Raw genomic sequence first — 24,570 nt, forward strand, 5'->3', positions numbered from 1 at the left:
ATAAATAATTCATTAATTTAATTCATCATGAATTGTTTAATTTATTATGTAAATAATACTGGTGATTATTTTAAAATGATGAGTTTAATTTTATATTAAATCAATTCAAAGTTTAATTTATTATACAAATAATTCAATATTTTAATTTATTCTGTAAATTATTCAATAGTTTAATTCATAATGAATTGTTTAATTCATTACGTAAATAATACTGGTGATTATTTTAAAATGATATGTTTAATTTTATATTAAAAACAATTTAAAGTTTAATTTATTATACAAATAATTCAATATTTTAATTTATTCTGTAAATAATTCAATAGTTTAATTTATAATGAATTGTTTAATATATTATAAAAATAATTCAATAGTTTAATTTATAATCAATTGTTTGATTTATTACATAAATAATTCAAGTGATTATTTTAAAATGAATTGTTTCATTTATTAAAAAAATAATTCGAAGTTTAATTTATTATACAAATAATTCAATAGTTTAATTTATAATATAAATAATTCAACAGTTTAATTTATAATGAATTGTTTAATTTATTATATAAATAATTCTGGTGATTATTTTAAAATGATTTGTTTAATTTAATATAAAAATAATTCAAAGTTTAATTTATTCTACAAATAATTCAATAGTTTAATTTATTCTATAAATAATTCAATAGTTTAATTTATAATGAATTGTTTAATTTATTACATAAATAATTCAAGTGATTATTTTAAAATGAATTGTTTAATTTATTATAAAAATAATTCAAAGTATATTTTATTATATAAATAATTTTATAGTTTAAATTATTATATAAATAATTCAATAGTTTAATTGATAATGAATGGTTTAATTTATTATGTAAATAATACTGGTGATTATTTTAAAATGATATGTTTAATTTTATATTAAAAACAATTCAAAGTTTAATTTATTTTGCAAATAATTCAATATTTTAATTTATTCTGTACATAATTCAATAGTTTAATTTATAATGAATTGTTTAATTTATTATATAAATAATTCAAGTGATTATTTTAAAATGAATTGTTTAATTTATTATAAATATAATTCAAAGTTTATTTTATTATATAAATAATTCAATAGTTTCATTTATTATGTAAATAATTCAATAGTTTAATTTATAATGAATTGTTTAATTTATTATATAAATAATTCAAGTGATTATTTTAAAATGATTTGTTTAATTTTATATAAAAACAATACAAAGTTTAATTTATTATACAAATAATTCACTAGTTTAATTTATTATATAAATAATTCAATAGTTTAATTTATAACATATTGTTTTACTTAATATATAAATAATTCAAGTGATTATTTTAAAATGAATTGTTTAATTTATTATAAATATAACTCAAAGTTTATTTTATTATATAAATAATTCAATCGTTTAATTTTTAATGAATTGTTTGATTTATTACATAAATAATTCAAGTGATTATTTTAAAATGAATTGTTTAATTTATTATAAAAACAATTCAAAGTTTAATTTATTATACAAATAATTCAATAGTTTAATTATTCTATTAATAATTCAACAGTTTAATTAATAATGAATTGTTTAATTTATTATATAAATATTTCTGGTGATTATTTTTAAATGATTTGTTTAATTTTTTTTTAAAACAACTGAAAGTTTAATTTATTATACAAATAATTCAATAGTATAATTTATTATATAAATAATTCTTTCATTTAATTTATTATATTAATAATTCAATAGTTTAATTTATAATGAATGGTTTAATTTATTACATAAATAATTCAAGTGATTATTTTAAAATGAATTGTTTAATTTATTATAAAAATAATTCAAAGTATATTTTATTATATAAATAATTCAATAGTTTCATTTATTATGTAAATAATTCAAAGTTTAATTTATTATATAAACAATGCAATAGTTTAATTTATTATATAAATAATTCATTAATTTAATTCATAATGAATTGTTTAATTTATTATGTAAATAATACTGGTGATTATTTTAAAATGATATGTTTAATTTTATATTAAAAACAATTCAAAGTTTAATTTATTATACAAATAATTCAATATTTTAATTTATTCTGTAAATAATTCAATAGTTTAATTTATAATGAATTGTTTAATATATTATAAAAATAATTCAATAGTTTAATTTATAATCAATTGTTTGATTTATTACATAAATAATTCAAGTGATTATTTTAAAATGAATTGTTTCATTTATTAAAAAAATAATTCGAAGTTTAATTTATTATACAAATAATTCAATAGTTTAATTTATAATATAAATAATTCAACAGTTTAATATATAATGAATTGTTTAATTTATTATATAAATAATTCTGGTGATTATTTTAAAATGATTTGTTTAATTTAATATAAAAATAATTCAAAGTTTAATTTATTCTATAAATAATTCAATAGTTTAATTTATAATGAATTGTGTAATTTATTACATAAATAATTCAAGTGATTATTTTAAAATGAATTGTTTAATTTATTATAAAAATAATTCAAAGTTTATTTTATTATATAAATAATTTTATAGTTTAAATTATTATATAAATAATTCAATAGTTTAATTGATAATGAATGGTTTAATTTATTATGTAAATAATACTGGTGATTATTTTAAAATGATATGTTTAATTTTATATCAAAAACAATTCAAAGTTTAATTTATTATACAAATAATTCAATATTTTAATTTATTCTGTACATAATTCAATAGTTTAATTTATAATGAATTGTTTAATTTATTATATAAATAATTCAAGTGATTATTTTAAAATGAATTGTTTAATTTATTATAAATATAATTCAAAGTTTATTTTATTATATAAATAATTCAATAGTTTCATTTATTATGTAAATAATTCAATAGTTTCATTTATAATGAATTGTTTAATTTATAATAAAAATAATTCAAGTGATTATTTTTTAAATGAATTGTTTAATTTATTATAAATATATTTCAAAGTTTATTTTATTATATCAATAATTCAATAGTTTAATTTATTATATAAATAATTCAATCGTTTAATTTATTCAATAAATAATTCATTAGTTGAATTTATAATGAATTGTTTAATTTATTATATAAATAATTCAAGTGATTATTTTAAAATGATTTGTTTAATTTTATATAAAAACAATACAAAGTTTAATTTATTATACAAATAATTCACTAGTTAAATTTATTATATAAATAATTCAATAGTTTAATTTATAACATATTGTTTTACTTAATATATAAATAATTCAAGTGATTATTTTAAAATGAATTGTTTAATTTTATATAAAAATAATTTAAAGTTTAATTTATTCGATAAATAATTCAATAGTTTAATTTATAATGAATTGTATAATTTATTACATGAATAAATCAAGTGATTCTTTTAAAATGAAATGTTTAATTTATTATAAAAATAATTCAAAGTTTATTTTATAATATAAATAATTCTATATTTTAATTTATTCTGTACATAATTCAATAGTTTAATTTATAATGAATTGTTTAATTTATTATATAAATAATTCAAGTGATTATTTTAAAATGAATTGTTTAATTTATTATAAATATAATTCAAAGTTTATTTTATTATATAAATAATTCAATAGTTTCATTTATTATGTAAATAATTCAATAGTTTCATTTATAATGAATTGTTTAATTTATAATAAAAATAATTCAAGTGATTATTTTTTAAATGAATTGTTTAATTTATTATAAATATATTTCAAAGTTTATTTTATTATATCAATAATTCAATAGTTTAATTTATTATATAAATAATTCAATCGTTTAATTTATTCAATAAATAATTCATTAGTTGAATTTATAATTAATTGTTTAATTTATTATATAAATAATTCAAGTGATTATTTTAAAATGATTTGTTTAATTTTATATAAAAACAATACAAAGTTTAATTTATTATACAAATAATTCACTAGTTAAATTTATTATATAAATAATTCAATAGTTTAATTTATAACATATTGTTTTACTTAATATATAAATAATTCAAGTGATTATTTTTTATATGAATTGTTTAATTTATTATAAAAATCATTCAAGGTATAATTTATCATATAAATAACTCAATAGTTTAATTTATAATGAATTATTTTATTTATTATATAAATTATTCAAGTAATTATTTTAAAATGAATTGTTTAATTTATTATAAATATAATTCAAAGTTTATTTTATTATATAAATAATTCAATAGTTTAATTTGTTATATAAATAATTCAATAGTTTAATTTATAATGAATTGTTTAATTTATTATTAAAATATTTCTGGTGATTATTTTAAAATGATTTGTTTAATTTTATACAAAAATAATTCAATGTTTATTTTGTTATATATATAATGCAATAGTTTAATTGGTTATATAAATAATTCAATAGTTTAATTTATAATGAATTGTTTAATTTATTAATTAAATAATTCAAGTGATTATTTTAAAATGATTTGTTTAATTTTTTTTTTAAACAACTCAAAGTTTAATTTATTATACAAATAATTCAATAGTATAATTTATTATATAAATAATTCAAAGTTTATTTTATTGTATAAATAATTCTGTCATTTAATTTATTATATTAATAATTCAATAGTTTAATTTATAATGAATGGTTTAATTTATTTTATAAATAATTCAAGTTACTATTTTAAAATGAATTGTTTAATTTATTATAAAAGTAATTCAAAGTTTAATTTATTATATAAACAACGCAATAGTTTAATTTATTATATAAATAATTCATTAATTTAATTCATAATGAATTGTTTAATTTATTATGTAAATAATACTGGTGATTATTTTAAAATGATATGTTTAACTTTATATTAAAAACAATTCAAAGTTTAATTTATTATACAAATAATTCAATATTTTAATTTATTCTGTAAATAATTCAATAGTTTAATTTATAATGAATTGTTTAATTTATTATAAAAATAATTCAATAGTTTAATTTATAATATAAATAATTCAACAGTTTAATTTATAATGAATTGTTTAATTTATTATATAAATAATTCTGGTGATTATTTTAAAACGATTTGTTTAATTTAATATAAAAATTATTCAAAGTTTAATTTATTATACAAATAATTCAATAGTTTAATTTATTCTATAAATAATTCAATAGTTTAATTTATAATGAATTGTTTAATTTATTACATAAATAATTCAAGTGATTATTTTAAAATGAATTGTTTAATTTATTATAAAAATAATTCAAAGTTTATTTTATTATATAAATAATTTTATAGTTTAAATTATTATATAAATAATTCAATAGTTTAATTGACAATGAATGGTTTAATTTATTATGTAAATAATACTGGTGATTATTTTAAAATGATATGTTTAATTTTATATTAAATACAATTCAAAGTTTAATTTATTATACAAATAATTCAATATTTTAATTTATTCTGTACATAATTCAATAGTTTAATTTATAATGAATTGTTTAATTTATTATATAAATAATTCAAGTGATTATTTAAAATGAATTGTTTAATTAATTATAAATATAATTCAAAGTTTATTTTATTATATAAATAATTCAATAGTTTCATTTATTATGTAAATAATTCAATAGTTTAATTTATTCAATAAATAATTCATTAGTTGAATTTATAATGAATTGTTTAATTTATTATATAAATAATTCAAGTGATTATTTTAAAATGATTTGTTTAATTTTATATAAAAACAATACAAAGTTTAATTTATTATACAAATAATTCACTAGTTTAATTTATTACATAAATAATTCAATATTTTAATTCATAATATATTGTTTTACTTAATATATAAATAATTCAAGTGATTATTTTAAAATGAATTGTTTAATTTATTATAAATATAACTCAAAGTTTATTTTATTATATTAATAATTCAATCGTTTAATTTTTAATGAATTGTTTGATTTATTACATAAATAATTCAAGTGATTATTTTCAAATGAATTGTTTAATTTATTATAAAAATGATTCAAAGTTTAATTTATTATACAAATCATTCAATAGTTTAATTTATTCTATACATTATTCAATAGTTTAATTTATATTGAATTGTTAAATTTATTACATAAATAATTCAAGTGATTATTTTCAAATGAATTGTTTAATTTATTATAAATATAATTCAAAGTTTATTTTATTATATAAATAATTCAATAGTTTAATTTATAATGAATTGTTTGATTTATTACATAAATAATTCAAGTGATAATTTTAAAATGATTTGTTTAATTCATTATAAAAATAATTCAAAGTTTAATTTATTGTAGAAACAATGCAATAGTTTAATTTATAATATAAATAATTCAACAGTTTAATTTATAATGAATTGTTTAATTTATTATATAAATAATTCAAGTGATTATTTTTAAATGATTTGTTTAATTTTATATAAAAACAATACAAAGTTTAATTTATTATACAAATAATTCACTAGTTTAATTTATTATATAAATAATTCAATAGTTTAATTCATAATATATTGCTTTACTTAATATGTAAATAATTCAAGTGATTATTTTAAAATGAATTGTTTAATTTATTATAAATATAACTCAAAGTTCATTTATTATATAAATAATTCAATCGTTTAATTTTTAATGAATTGTTTTATTTATTACATAAATAATTCACGTGATTATTTTAAAATGAATTGTTTCATTTATTAGAAAAATAATTCAAAGTTTAATTTATTGTACAAATAATTCAATAGTTTAATTTATTCTATTAATAATTCAATAGTTTAATAAATAATGAATTGTTTAATTTATTATATAAATAATTCTGCTGATTATTTTAAAATGATTTGTTTAATTTTATATAAAAATAATTTAAAGTTTAATTTATTCTATAAATAATTCAATAGTTTAATTTATAATGAATTGTATAATTTATTACATAAATAATTCAATTGATTATTTTTTAAATGAATTGTTTAATTTATTATAAATATAATTCAATAGTTTAATTTATTATGTAAATAATTCAATAGATTAATTTATAATGAATTGTTTAATTTGTAATAAAAATAATTCAAAGTTTATTTTATAATATAAATAATTCTATAGTTTAATTTATTATATAAATAATTCAATAGTTTAATTTATAATGAATTGCTTAATTTATTATATAAATAATTCAAGTTATTATTTTAAAATGAATTGTTTAATTTATTATAAATATAATTCAATAGTTTCATTTATTATGTAAATAATTCAATAGTTTCATTTATAATGAATTGTTTAATTTATAATAAAAATAATTCAAGTGATTATTTTTTAAATGAATTGTTTAATTTATTATAAATATATTTCAAAGTTTATTTTATTATATCAATAATTCAATAGTTTAATTTATTATATAAATAATTCAATCGTTTAATTTATTCAATAAATAATTCATTAGTTGAATTTATAATTAATTGTTTAATTTATTATATAAATAATTCAAGTGATTATTTTAAAATGATTTGTTTAATTTTATATAAAAACAATACAAAGTTTAATTTATTATACAAATAATTCACTAGTTAAATTTATTATATAAATAATTCAATAGTTTAATTTATAACATATTGTTTTACTTAATATATAAATAATTCAAGTGATTATTTTAAAATGAATTGTTTAATTTATTATAAATATAACTCAAAGTTTATTTTATTATATAAATAATTCAATCGTTTAATTTTTAATGAATTGTTTGATTTATTACATAAATAATTCAAGTGATTATTTTAAAATGAATTGTTTAATTTATTATAAAAATAATTCAAAGTTTAATTTATTATACAAATAATTCAATAGTTTAATTTATTCTATTAATAATTCAACAGTTTAATAAATAATGAATTGTTTAATTTATTATATAAATAATTCTGCTGATTATTTTAAAATGATTTGTTTAATTTTATATAAAAATAATTTAAAGTTTAATTTATTCGATAAATAATTCAATAGTTTAATTTATAATGAATTGTATAATTTATTACATGAATAAATCAAGTGATTCTTTTAAAATGAAATGTTTAATTTATTATAAAAATAATTCAAAGTTTATTTTATAATATAAATAATTCTATAGTTTAATTTATTATATAAATAATTCAATAGTTTAATTTATAATGAATTGCTTAATTTATTATATAAATAATTCAAGTTATTATTTTAAAATGAATTGTTTAATTTATTATAAATTTAATTCAATAGTTTCATTTATTATGTAAATAATTCAATAGTTTAATTTATAATGAATTGTTTAATTTATAATAAAAATAATTCAAGTGATTATTTTTTATATGAATTGTTTAATTTATTATAAAAATCATTCAAGGTATAATTTATCATATAAATAACTCAATAGTTTAATTTATAATGAATTATTTTATTTATTATATAAATTATTCAAGTAATTATTTTAAAATGAATTGTTTAATTTATTATAAATATAATTCAAAGTTTATTTTATTATATAAATAATTCAATAGTTTAATTTGTTATATAAATAATTCAATAGTTGAATTTATAATGAATTGTTTAATTTATTATTAAAATATTTCTGGTGATTATTTTAAAATGATTTGTTTAATTTTATACAAAAATAATTCAATGTTTATTTTGTTATATATATAATGCAATAGTTTAATTGGTTATATAAATAATTCAATAGTTTAATTTATAATGAATTGTATAATTTATTACATAAATAATTCAATTGATTATTTTTTAAATGAATTGTTTAATTTATTATAAATATAATTCAATAGTTTAATTTATTATGTAAATAATTCAATAGATTAATTTATAATGAATTGTTTAATTTGTAATAAAAATAATTCAAAGTTTATTTTATAATATAAATAATTCTATAGTTTAATTTATTATATAAATAATTCAATAGTTTAATTTATAATGAATTGCTTAATTTATTATATAAATAATTCAAGTTATTATTTTAAAATGAATTGTTTAATTTATTATAAATATAATTCAATAGTTTCATTTATTATGTAAATAATTCAATAGTTTCATTTATAATGAATTGTTTAATTTATAATAAAAATAATTCAAGTGATTATTTTTTAAATGAATTGTTTAATTTATTATAAATATATTTCAAAGTTTATTTTATTATATCAATAATTCAATAGTTTAATTTATTATATAAATAATTCAATCGTTTAATTTATTCAATAAATAATTCATTAGTTGAATTTATAATTAATTGTTTAATTTATTATATAAATAATTCAAGTGATTATTTTAAAATGATTTGTTTAATTTTATATAAAAACAATACAAAGTTTAATTTATTATACAAATAATTCACTAGTTAAATTTATTATATAAATAATTCAATAGTTTAATTTATAACATATTGTTTTACTTAATATATAAATAATTCAAGTGATTATTTTAAAATGAATTGTTTAATTTATTATAAATATAACTCAAAGTTTATTTTATTATATAAATAATTCAATCGTTTAATTTTTAATGAATTGTTTGATTTATTACATAAATAATTCAAGTGATTATTTTAAAATGAATTGTTTAATTTATTATAAAAATAATTCAAAGTTTAATTTATTATACAAATAATTCAATAGTTTAATTTATTCTATTAATAATTCAACAGTTTAATAAATAATGAATTGTTTAATTTATTATATAAATAATTCTGCTGATTATTTTAAAATGATTTGTTTAATTTTATATAAAAATAATTTAAAGTTTAATTTATTCGATAAATAATTCAATAGTTTAATTTATAATGAATTGTATAATTTATTACATGAATAAATCAAGTGATTCTTTTAAAATGAAATGTTTAATTTATTATAAAAATAATTCAAAGTTTATTTTATAATATAAATAATTCTATAGTTTAATTTATTATATAAATAATTCAATAGTTTAATTTATAATGAATTGCTTAATTTATTATATAAATAATTCAAGTTATTATTTTAAAATGAATTGTTTAATTTATTATAAATATAATTCAATAGTTTCATTTATTATGTAAATAATTCAATAGTTTAATTTATAATGAATTGTTTAATTTATAATAAAAATAATTCAAGTGATTATTTTTTATATGAATTGTTTAATTTATTATAAAAATCATTCAAGGTATAATTTATCATATAAATAACTCAATAGTTTAATTTATAATGAATTATTTTATTTATTATATAAATTATTCAAGTAATTATTTTAAAATGAATTGTTTAATTTATTATAAATATAATTCAAAGTTTATTTTATTATATAAATAATTCAATAGTTTAATTTGTTATATAAATAATTCAATAGTTTAATTTATAATGAATTGTTTAATTTATTATTAAAATATTTCTGGTGATTATTTTAAAATGATTTGTTTAATTTTATACAAAAATAATTCAATGTTTATTTTGTTATATATATAATGCAATAGTTTAATTGGTTATATAAATAATTCAATAGTTTAATTTATAATGAATTGTTTAATTTATTAATTAAATAATTCAAGTGATTATTTTAAAATGATTTGTTTAATTTTTTTTTTAAACAACTCAAAGTTTAATTTATTATACAAATAATTCAATAGTATAATTTATTATATAAATAATTCAAAGTTTATTTTATTGTATAAATAATTCTGTCATTTAATTTATTATATTAATAATTCAATAGTTTAATTTATAATGAATGGTTTAATTTATTTTATAAATAATTCAAGTTACTATTTTAAAATGAATTGTTTAATTTATTATAAAAGTAATTCAAAGTTTAATTTATTATATAAACAACGCAATAGTTTAATTTATTATATAAATAATTCATTAATTTAATTCATAATGAATTGTTTAATTTATTATGTAAATAATACTGGTGATTATTTTAAAATGATATGTTTAACTTTATATTAAAAACAATTCAAAGTTTAATTTATTATACAAATAATTCAATATTTTAATTTATTCTGTAAATAATTCAATAGTTTAATTTATAATGAATTGTTTAATTTATTATAAAAATAATTCAATAGTTTAATTTATAATATAAATAATTCAACAGTTTAATTTATAATGAATTGTTTAATTTATTATATAAATAATTCTGGTGATTATTTTAAAACGATTTGTTTAATTTAATATAAAAATTATTCAAAGTTTAATTTATTATACAAATAATTCAATAGTTTAATTTATTCTATAAATAATTCAATAGTTTAATTTATAATGAATTGTTTAATTTATTATATAAATAATTCAAGTGATTATTTTAAAATGAATTGTTTAATTTATTATAAAAATAATTCAAAGTTTATTTTATTATATAAATAATTTTATAGTTTAAATTATTATATAAATAATTCAATAGTTTAATTGACAATGAATGGTTTAATTTATTATGTAAATAATACTGGTGATTATTTTAAAATGATATGTTTAATTTTATATTAAATACAATTCAAAGTTTAATTTATTATACAAATAATTCAATATTTTAATTTATTCTGTACATAATTCAATAGTTTAATTTATAATGAATTGTTTAATTTATTATATAAATAATTCAAGTGATTATTTAAAATGAATTGTTTAATTAATTATAAATATAATTCAAAGTTTATTTTATTATATAAATAATTCAATAGTTTCATTTATTATGTAAATAATTCAATAGTTTAATTTATTCAATAAATAATTCATTAGTTGAATTTATAATGAATTGTTTAATTTATTATATAAATAATTCAAGTGATTATTTTAAAATGATTTGTTTAATTTTATATAAAAACAATACAAAGTTTAATTTATTATACAAATAATTCACTAGTTTAATTTATTACATAAATAATTCAATATTTTAATTCATAATATATTGTTTTACTTAATATATAAATAATTCAAGTGATTATTTTAAAATGAATTGTTTAATTTATTATAAATATAACTCAAAGTTTATTTTATTATATTAATAATTCAATCGTTTAATTTTTAATGAATTGTTTGATTTATTACATAAATAATTCAAGTGATTATTTTCAAATGAATTGTTTAATTTATTATAAAAATGATTCAAAGTTTAATTTATTATACAAATCATTCAATAGTTTAATTTATTCTATACATTATTCAATAGTTTAATTTATATTGAATTGTTAAATTTATTACATAAATAATTCAAGTGATTATTTTCAAATGAATTGTTTAATTTATTATAAATATAATTCAAAGTTTATTTTATTATATAAATAATTCAATAGTTTAATTTATAATGAATTGTTTGATTTATTACATAAATAATTCAAGTGATAATTTTAAAATGATTTGTTTAATTCATTATAAAAATAATTCAAAGTTTAATTTATTGTAGAAACAATGCAATAGTTTAATTTATAATATAAATAATTCAACAGTTTAATTTATAATGAATTGTTTAATTTATTATATAAATAATTCAAGTGATTATTTTTAAATGATTTGTTTAATTTTATATAAAAACAATACAAAGTTTAATTTATTATACAAATAATTCACTAGTTTAATTTATTATATAAATAATTCAATAGTTTAATTCATAATATATTGCTTTACTTAATATGTAAATAATTCAAGTGATTATTTTAAAATGAATTGTTTAATTTATTATAAATATAACTCAAAGTTCATTTATTATATAAATAATTCAATCGTTTAATTTTTAATGAATTGTTTTATTTATTACATAAATAATTCACGTGATTATTTTAAAATGAATTGTTTCATTTATTAGAAAAATAATTCAAAGTTTAATTTATTGTACAAATAATTCAATAGTTTAATTTATTCTATTAATAATTCAATAGTTTAATAAATAATGAATTGTTTAATTTATTATATAAATAATTCTGCTGATTATTTTAAAATGATTTGTTTAATTTTATATAAAAATAATTTAAAGTTTAATTTATTCTATAAATAATTCAATAGTTTAATTTATAATGAATTGTATAATTTATTACATAAATAATTCAATTGATTATTTTTTAAATGAATTGTTTAATTTATTATAAATATAATTCAATAGTTTAATTTATTATGTAAATAATTCAATAGATTAATTTATAATGAATTGTTTAATTTGTAATAAAAATAATTCAAAGTTTATTTTATAATATAAATAATTCTATAGTTTAATTTATTATATAAATAATTCAATAGTTTAATTTATAATGAATTGCTTAATTTATTATATAAATAATTCAAGTTATTATTTTAAAATGAATTGTTTAATTTATTATAAATATAATTCAATAGTTTCATTTATTATATAAATAATTCAATAGTTTAATTTATAATGAATTGTTTAATTTATAATAAAAATAATTCAAGTGATTATTTTTTAAATGAATTGTTTAATGTATTATAAAAATCATTCAAGGTATAATTTATCATATAAATAACTCAATAGTTTAATTTATAATGAATTGTTTTATTTATTATATAAATTATTCAAGTAATTATTTTAAAATGAATTGTTTAATTTATTATAAATATAATTCAAAGTTTATTTTATTATATAAATAATTCAATAGTTTAATTTGTTATATAAATAATTCAATAGTTTAATTTATAATGAATTGTTTAATTTATTATAAAAATATTTCTGGTGATTATTTTAAAATGATTTGTTTAATTTTATATAAAAATAATTCAATGTTTATTTTGTTATATATATAATGCAATAGTTTAATTGGTTATATAAATAATTCAATAGTTTAATTTATAATGAATTGTTTAATTTATTAATTAAATAATTCAATTGATTATTTTAAAATGATTTGTTTAATTTTTTTTTAAACAACTCAAAGTTTAATTTATTTTACAAATCATTCAATAGTTTAATTTATTATATAAATAATTCAAAGTTTATTTTATTATATAAATAATTCTGTCATTTAATTTATCTCTTAATAATTCAATAGTTTAATTTATTTTATAAATAATTCAAGTTACTATTTTAAAATGAATTGTTTAATTTATTATAAAAGTAATTCAAAGTTTAATTTATTATATAAGCAATGCAATAGTTTAATTTATTATATAAATAATTCATTAATTTAATTCATAACGAATTGTTTAATTTATTATGTAAATAATACTGGTGATTATTTTAAAATGATATGTTTAATTTTATATTAAAAACAATTCAAAGTATAATTTATTATACAAATAATTCAATATTTTAATTTATTCTGTAAATAATTCAATAGTTTAATTTATAATGAATTGTTTAATTTATTATAGAAATAATTCAATAGTTTAATTTATAATCAATTGTTTGATTTATTACATAAATAATTCAAGTGATTATTTTAAAATGAATTGTTTCATTCATTAAAAAAATAATTCGAAGTTTAATTTATTATACAAATAATTCAATAGTTTAATTTATTCTATAAACAATTCAATAGTTTAATTTATATTGAATTGTCTGATTTATTACATAAATAATTCAAGTGATTATTTTGAAATGATTTGTTTAATTCATTATAAAAATAATTCAAAGTTTATTTTATTGTAGAAGCAATGCAATAGTTTAATTTATAATATAAATAATTCAACAGTTTAATTTATAATGAATTGTTTAATTTATTATAAAAATAATTCAATAGTTTAATTTATAATCAATTGTTTGATTTATTACATAAATAATTCAAGTGATTATTTTAAAATGAATTGTTTCATTTATTTAAAAAATAATTCGAAGTTTAATTTATTGTACAAATAATTCAATAGTTTAATTTATTCTATAAATTATTCAATAGTTTAATTTATATTGAATTGTCAAATTTATTACATAAATAATTCAAGTGATTATTTTAAAATGAATTGTTTAATTTATTATCAATATAATTCAAAATGTATTTTATTGTATAAATAATTCAATAGTTTAATTTAGAATATATTGTTTTACTTAATATATAAATAATTCAAGTTATTATTTTTGAAATGAATTGTTTAATTTATTATAAAAAATAACTCAAGGTTTAATTTATTATATAAATAATTCAATAATTTAATTTGTAATGAATTGTTTAATTTATTATATAAATAATTCAAGTGATTATTTTAAAGTGATTTGTTTAATTCATTATAAAAATAATTTAAAGTTTATTTTATTGTATAAACAATGCAATAGTTTAATTTATAATATAAATAATTCAACAGTTTAATTTATAATGAATTGTTTAATTTATTATATAAATAATTCTGGTGATTATTTTAAAATGATTTGTTTAATTTAATATAAAAATAATTCAAAGTTTAATTTATTATACAAATAATTCAATAGTTTAATTTATTCTATAAATAATTCAATAGTTTAATTTATATTGAATTGTCTGATTTATTACATAAATAATTCAAGTGATTATTTTGAAATGATTTGTTTAATTCATTATAAAAATAATTCAAAGTTTATTTTATTGTAGAAACAATGCAATAGTTTAATTTATAATATAAATAATTCAACAGTTTAATTTATAATGAATTGTTTAATTTATTATAAAAATAATTCAATAGTTTAATTTATAATCAATTGTTTGATTTATTACATAAATAATTCAAGTGATTATTTCAAAATGAATTGTTTAATTTATTATAAAAACAATTCAAAGTTTAATTTATTATACAAATAATTCAATAGTTTAATTATTCTATTAATAATTCAACAGTTTAATTAATAATGAATTGTTTAATTTATTATATAAATATTTCTGGTGATTATTTTTAAATGATTTGTTTAATTTTTTTTTAAAACAACTGAAAGTTTAATTTATTATACAAATAATTCAATAGTATAATTTATTATATAAATAATTCTTTCATTTAATTTATTATATTAATAATTCAATAGTTTAATTTATAATGAATGGTTTAATTTATTTTATAAATAATTCAAGTTAATATTTTAAAATGAATTGTTTAATTTATTATAAAAGTAATTCAAAGTTTAATTTATTATATAAACAATGCAATAGTTTAATTTATTATATAAATAATTCATTAATTTAATTCATAATGAATTGTTTAATTTATTATGTAAATAATACTGGTGATTATTTTAAAATGATATGTTTAATTTTATATTAAAAACAATTCAAAGTTTAATTTATTATACAAATAATTCAATATTTTAATTTATTCTGTAAATAATTCAATAGTTTAATTTATAATGAATTGTTTAATATATTATAAAAATAATTCAATAGTTTAATTTATAATCAATTGTTTGATTTATTACATAAATAATTCAAGTGATTATTTTAAAATGAATTGTTTCATTTATTAAAAAAATAATTCGAAGTTTAATTTATTATACAAATAATTCAATAGTTTAATTTATAATATAAATAATTCAACAGTTTAATATATAATGAATTGTTTAATTTATTATATAAATAATTCTGGTGATTATTTTAAAATGATTTGTTTAATTTAATATCAAAATAATTCAAAGTTTAATTTATTCTATAAATAATTCAATAGTTTAATTTATAATGAATTGTGTAATTTATTACATAAATAATTCAAGTGATTATTTTAAAATGAATTGTTTAATTTATTATAAAAATAATTCAAAGTTTATTTTATTATATAAATAATTTTATAGTTTAAATTATTATATAAATAATTCAATAGTTTAATTGATAATGAATGGTTTAATTTATTATGTAAATAATACTGGTGATTATTTTAAAATGATATGTTTAATTTTATATCAAAAACAATTCAAAGTTTAATTTATTATACAAATAATTCAATATTTTAATTTTTTCTGTACATAATTCAATAGTTTAATTTATAACATATTGTTTTACTTAATATATAAATAATTCAAGTGATTATTTTAAAATGAATTGTTTAATTTATTATAAATATAACTCAAAGTTTATTTTATTATATAAATAATTCAATCGTTTAATTTTTAATGAATTGTTTGATTTATTACATAAATAATTCAAGTGATTATTTTAAAATGAATTGTTTAATTTATTATAAAAATAATTCAAAGTTTAATTTATTATACAAATAATTCAATAGTTTAATTTATTCTATTAATAATTCAACAGTTTAATTAATAATGAATTGTTTAATTTATTATATAAATAATTCTGCTGATTATTTTAAAATGATTTGTTTAATTTTATATAAAAATAATTTAAAGTTTAATTTATTCGATAAATAATTCAATAGTTTAATTTATAATGAATTGTATAATTTATTACATGAATAAATCAAGTGATTCTTTTAAAATGAAATGTTTAATTTATTATAAAAATAATTCAAAGTTTATTTTATAATATAAATAATTCTATAGTTTAATTTATTATATAAATAATTCAATAGTTTAATTTATAATGAATTGCTTAATTTATTATATAAATAATTCAAGTTATTATTTTAAAATGAATTGTTTAATTTATTATAAATATAATTCAATAGTTTCAGTTATTATGTAAATAATTCAATAGTTTAATTTATAATGAATTGTTTAATTTATAATAAAAATAATTCAAGTGATTATTTTTTATATGAATTGTTTAATTTATTATAAAAATCATTCAAGGTATAATTTATCATATAAATAACTCAATAGTTTAATTTATAATGAATTGTTTTATTTATTATATAAATTATTCAAGTAATTATTTTAAAATGAATTGTTTAATTTATTATAAATATAATTCAAAGTTTATTTTATTATATAAATAATTCAATAGTTTAATTTGTTATATAAATAATTCAATAGTTTAATTTATAATGAATTGTTTAATTTATTATAAAAATATTTCTGGTGATTATTTTAAAATGATTTGTTTAATTTTATACAAAAATAATTCAATGTTTATTTTGTTATATATATAATGCAATAGTTTAATTGGTTATATAAATAATTCAATAGTTTAATTTATAATGAATTGTTTAATTTATTAATTAAATAATTCAAGTGATTATTTTAAAATGATTTGTTTAATTTTGTTTTTAAACAACTCAAAGTTTAATTTATTATACAAATAATTCAATAGTATAATTTATTATATAAATAATTCAAAGTTTATTTTATTGTATAAATAATTCTGTCATTTAATTTATTATATTAATAATTCAATAGTTTAATTGATAATGAATGGTTTAATTTATTTTATAAATAATTCAAGTTACTATTTTAAAATGAATTGTTTAATTTATTATAAAAGTAATTCAAAGTTTAATTTATTATATAAACAACGCAATAGTTTAATTTATTATATAAATAATTCATTAATTTAATTCATAATGAATTGTTTAATTTATTATGTAAATAATACTGGTGATTATTTTAAAATGATATGTTTAACTTTATATTAAAAACAATTCAAAGTTTAATTTATTATACAAATAATTCAATATTTATTTTATTCTGTAAATAATTCAATAGTTTAATTTATAATGAATTGTTTAATTTATTATAAAAATAATTCAATAGTTTAATTTATAATATAAATAATTCAACAGTTTAATTTATAATGAATTGTTTAATTTATTATATAAATAATTCTGGTGATTATTTTAAAACGATTTGTTTAATTTAATATAAAAATTATTCAAAGTTTAATTTATTATACAAATAATTCAATAGTTTAATTTATTCTATAAATAATTCAATAGTTTAATTTATAATGAATTGTTTAATTTATTACATAAATAATTCAAGTGATTATTTTAAAATGAATTGTTTAATTTATTATAAAAATAATTCAAAGTTTATTTTATTATATAAATAATTTTATAGTTTAAATTATTATATAAATAATTCAATAGTTTAATTGACAATGAATGGTTTAATTTATTATGTAAATAATACTGGTGATTATTTTAAAATGATATTTTTAATTTTATATTAAAAACAATTCAAAGTTTAATTTATTATACAAATAATTCAATATTTTAATTTATTCTGTACATAATTCAATAGTTTAATTTATAATGAATTGTTTAATTTATTATATAAATAATTCAAGTGATTATTTAAAATGAATTGTTTAATTTATTATAAATATAATTCAAAGTTTATTTTATTATATAAATAATTCAATAGTTTCATTTATTATGTAAATAATTCAATAGTTTAATTTATAATGAATTGTTTAATTTATAATAAAAATAATTCAAGTGATTATTTTTTAAATGAATTGTTTAATTTATTATAAATATAATTCAAAGTTTATTTTATTATATCAATAATTCAATAGTTTAATTTATTATATAAATAATTCAATCGTTTAATTTATTCAATAAATAATTCATTAGTTGAATTTATAATGAATTGTTTAATTTATTATATAAATAATTCAAGTGATTATTTTAAAATGATTTGTTTAATTTTATATAAAAACAATACAAAGTTTAATTTATTATACAAATAATTCACTAGTTTAATTTATTACATAAATAATTCAATAGTTTAATTCATAATATATTGTTTTACTTAATATATAAATAATTCAAGTGATTATTTTAAAATGAATTGTTTAATTTATTATAAATATAACTCAAAGTTTATTTTATTATATTAATAATTCAATCGTTTAATTTTTAATGAATTGTTTGATTTATTACATAAATAATTCAAGTGATTATTTTAAAATGAATTGTTTAATTTATTATAAAAATGATTCAAAGTTTAATTTATTATACAAATCATTCAATAGTTTAATTTATTCTATACATTATTCAATAGTTTAATTTATATTGAATTGTTAAATTTATTACATAAATAATTCAAGTGATTATTTTAAAATGAATTGTTTAATTTATTATAAATATAATTCAAAGTTTATTTTATTATATAAATAATTCAATAGTTTAATTTATAATGAATTGTTTGATTTATTACATAAATAATTCAAGTGATAATTTTAAAATGATTTGTTTAATTCATTATAAAAATAATTCAAAGTTTAATTTATTGTAGAAACAATGCAATAGTTTAATTTATAATATAAATAATTCAACAGTTTAATTTATAATGAATTGTTTAATTTATTATATAAATAATTCAAGTGATTATTTTAAAATGATTTGTTTAATTTTATATAAAAACAATACAAAGTTTAATTTATTATACAAATAATTCACTAGTTTAATTTATTATATAAATAATTCAATAGTTTAATTCATAATATATTGCTTTACTTAATATGTAAATAATTCAAGTGATTATTTTAAAATGAATTGTTTAATTTATTATAAATATAACTCAAAGTTTATTCTATTATATAAATAATTCAATCGTTTAATTTTTAATGAATTGTTTTATTTATTACATAAATAATTCACGTGATTATTTTAAAATGAATTGTTTCATTTATTAGAAAAATAATTCAAAGTTTAATTTATTGTACAAATAATTCAATAGTTTAATTTATTCTATTAATAATTCAATAGTTTAATAAATAATGAATTGTTTAATTTATTATATAAATAATTCTGCTGATTATTTTAAAATGATTTGTTTAATTTTATATAAAAATAATTTAAATTTTAATTTATTCTATAAATAATTCAATAGTTTAATTTATAATGAATTGTATAATTTATTACATAAATAATTCAATTGATTATTTTAAAATGAATTGTTTAATTTATTATAAATATAATTCAATAGTTTAATTTATTATGTAAATAATTCAATAGTTTAATTTATAATGAACTGTTTAATTTATTATAAAAATATTTCTGGTGATTATTTTAAAATGATTTGTTTAATTTTATACAAAAATAATTCAATGTTTATTTTGTTATATATATAATGCAATAGTTTAATTGGTTATATAAATAATTCAATAGTTTAATTTATAATGAATTGTTTAATTTATTAATTAAATAATTCAAGTGATTATTTTAAAATGATTTGTTTAATTTTTTTTTTAAACAACTCAAAGTTTAATTTATTATACAAATAATTCAATAGTATAATTTATTATATAAATAATTCAAAGTTTATTTTATCATATAAATAATTCTGTCATTTAATTTATTATATTAATAATTCAATAGTTTAATTTATAATGAATGGTTTAATTTATTTTATAAATAATTCAAGTTACTATTTTAAAATGAATTGTTTAATTTATTATAAAAGTAATTCAATAGTTTAATTTATTATATAAATAATTCATTAATTTAATTCATCATGAATTGTTTAATTTATTATGTAAATAATACTGGTGATTATTTTAAAATGATGAGTTTAATTTTATATTAAATCAATTCAAAGTTTAATTTATTATACAAATAATTCAATATTTTAATTTATTCTGTAAATTATTCAATAGTTTAATTCATAATGAATTGTTTAATTCATTACGTAAATAATACTGGTGATTATTTTAAAATGATATGTTTAATTTTATATTAAAAACAATTTAAAGTTTAATTTATTATACAAATAATTCAATATTTTAATTTATTCTGTAAATAATTCAATAGTTTAATTTATAATGAATTGTTTAATATATTATAAAAATAATTCAATAGTTTAATTTATAATCAATTGTTTGATTTATTACATAAATAATTCAAGTGATTATTTTAAAATGAATTGTTTCATTTATTAAAAAAATAATTCGAAGTTTAATTTATTATACAAATAATTCAATAGTTTAATTTATAATATAAATAATTCAACAGTTTAATTTATAATGAATTGTTTAATTTATTATATAAATAATTCTGGTGATTATTTTAAAATGATTTGTTTAATTTAATATAAAAATAATTCAAAGTTTAATTTATTCTACAAATAATTCAATAGTTTAATTTATTCTATAAATAATTCAATAGTTTAATTTATAATGAATTGTTTAATTTATTACATAAATAATTCAAGTGATTATTTTAAAATGAATTGTTTAATTTATTATAAAAATAATTCAAAGTATATTTTATTATATAAATAATTTTATAGTTTAAATTATTATATAAATAATTCAATAGTTTAATTGATAATGAATGGTTTAATTTATTATGTAAATAATACTGGTGATTATTTTAAAATGATATGTTTAATTTTATATTAAAAACAATTCAAAGTTTAATTTATTATACAAATAATTCAATATTTTAATTTATTCTGTACATAATTCAATAGTTTAATTTATAATGAATTGTTTAATTTATTATATAAATAATTCAAGTGATTATTTTAAAATGAATTGTTTAATTTATTATAAATATAATTCAAAGTTTATTTTATTATATAAATAATTCAATAGTTTCATTTATTATGTAAATAATTCAATAGTTTAATTTATAATGAATTGTTTAATTTATTATATAAATAATTCAAGTGATTATTTTAAAATGATTTGTTTAATTTTACATAAAAACAATACAAAGTTTAATTTATTATACAAATAATTCACTAGTTTAATTTATTATATAAATAATTCAATAGTTTAATTTATAACATATTGTTTTACTTAATATATAAATAATTCAAGTGATTATTTTAAAATGAATTGTTTAATTTATTATAAATATAACTCAAAGTTTATTTTATTATATAAATAATTCAATCGTTTAATTTTTAATGAATTGTTTGATTTATTACATAAATAATTCAAGTGATTATTTTAAAATGAATTGTTTAATTTATTATAAAAACAATTCAAAGTTTAATTTATTATACAAATAATTCAATAGTTTAATTATTCTATTAATAATTCAACAGTTTAATTAATAATGAATTGTTTAATTTATTATATAAATATTTCTGGTGATTATTTTTAAATGATTTGTTTAATTTTTTTTTAAAACAACTGAAAGTTTAATTTATTATACAAATAATTCAATAGTATAATTTATTATATAAATAATTCTTTCATTTAATTTATTATATTAATAATTCAATAGTTTAATTTATAATGAATGGTTTAATTTATTACATAAATAATTCAAGTGATTATTTTAAAATGAATTGTTTAATTTATTATAAAAATAATTCAAAGTATATTTTATTATATAAATAATTCAATAGTTTCATTTATTATGTAAATAATTCAAAGTTTAATTTATTATATAAACAATGCAATAGTTTAATTTATTATATAAATAATTCATTAATTTAATTCATAATGAATTGTTTAATTTATTATGTAAATAATACTGGTGATTATTTTAAAATGATATGTTTAATTTTATATTAAAAACAATTCAAAGTTTAATTTATTATACAAATAATTCAATATTTTAATTTATTCTGTAAATAATTCAATAGTTTAATTTATAATGAATTGTTTAATATATTATAAAAATAATTCAATAGTTTAATTTATAATCAATTGTTTGATTTATTACATAAATAATTCAAGTGATTATTTTAAAATGAATTGTTTCATTTATTAAAAAAATAATTCGAAGTTTAATTTATTATACAAATAATTCAATAGTTTAATTTATAATATAAATAATTCAACAGTTTAATATATAATGAATTGTTTAATTTATTATATAAATAATTCTGGTGATTATTTTAAAATGATTTGTTTAATTTAATATAAAAATAATTCAAAGTTTAATTTATTCTATAAATAATTCAATAGTTTAATTTATAATGAATTGTGTAATTTATTACATAAATAATTCAAGTGATTATTTTAAAATGAATTGTTTAATTTATTATAAAAATAATTCAAAGTTTATTTTATTATATAAATAATTTTATAGTTTAAATTATTATATAAATAATTCAATAGTTTAATTGATAATGAATGGTTTAATTTATTATGTAAATAATACTGGTGATTATTTTAAAATGATATGTTTAATTTTATATCAAAAACAATTCAAAGTTTAATTTATTATACAAATAATTCAATATTTTAATTTATTCTGTACATAATTCAATAGTTTAATTTATAATGAATTGTTTAATTTATTATATAAATAATTCAAGTGATTATTTTAAAATGAATTGTTTAATTTATTATAAATATAATTCAAAGTTTATTTTATTATATAAATAATTCAATAGTTTCATTTATTATGTAAATAATTCAATAGTTTCATTTATAATGAATTGTTTAATTTATAATAAAAATAATTCAAGTGATTATTTTTTAAATGAATTGTTTAATTTATTATAAATATATTTCAAAGTTTATTTTATTATATCAATAATTCAATAGTTTAATTTATTATATAAATAATTCAATCGTTTAATTTATTCAATAAATAATTCATTAGTTGAATTTATAATGAATTGTTTAATTTATTATATAAATAATTCAAGTGATTATTTTAAAATGATTTGTTTAATTTTATATAAAAACAATACAAAGTTTAATTTATTATACAAATAATTCACTAGTTAAATTTATTATATAAATAATTCAATAGTTTAATTTATAACATATTGTTTTACTTAATATATAAATAATTCAAGTGATTATTTTAAAATGAATTGTTTAATTTTATATAAAAATAAT

Source organism: Heptranchias perlo, chromosome 17, assembly GCF_035084215.1.
Source record: "Heptranchias perlo isolate sHepPer1 chromosome 17, sHepPer1.hap1, whole genome shotgun sequence".
NCBI lineage: Eukaryota > Metazoa > Chordata > Chondrichthyes > Hexanchiformes > Hexanchidae > Heptranchias > Heptranchias perlo.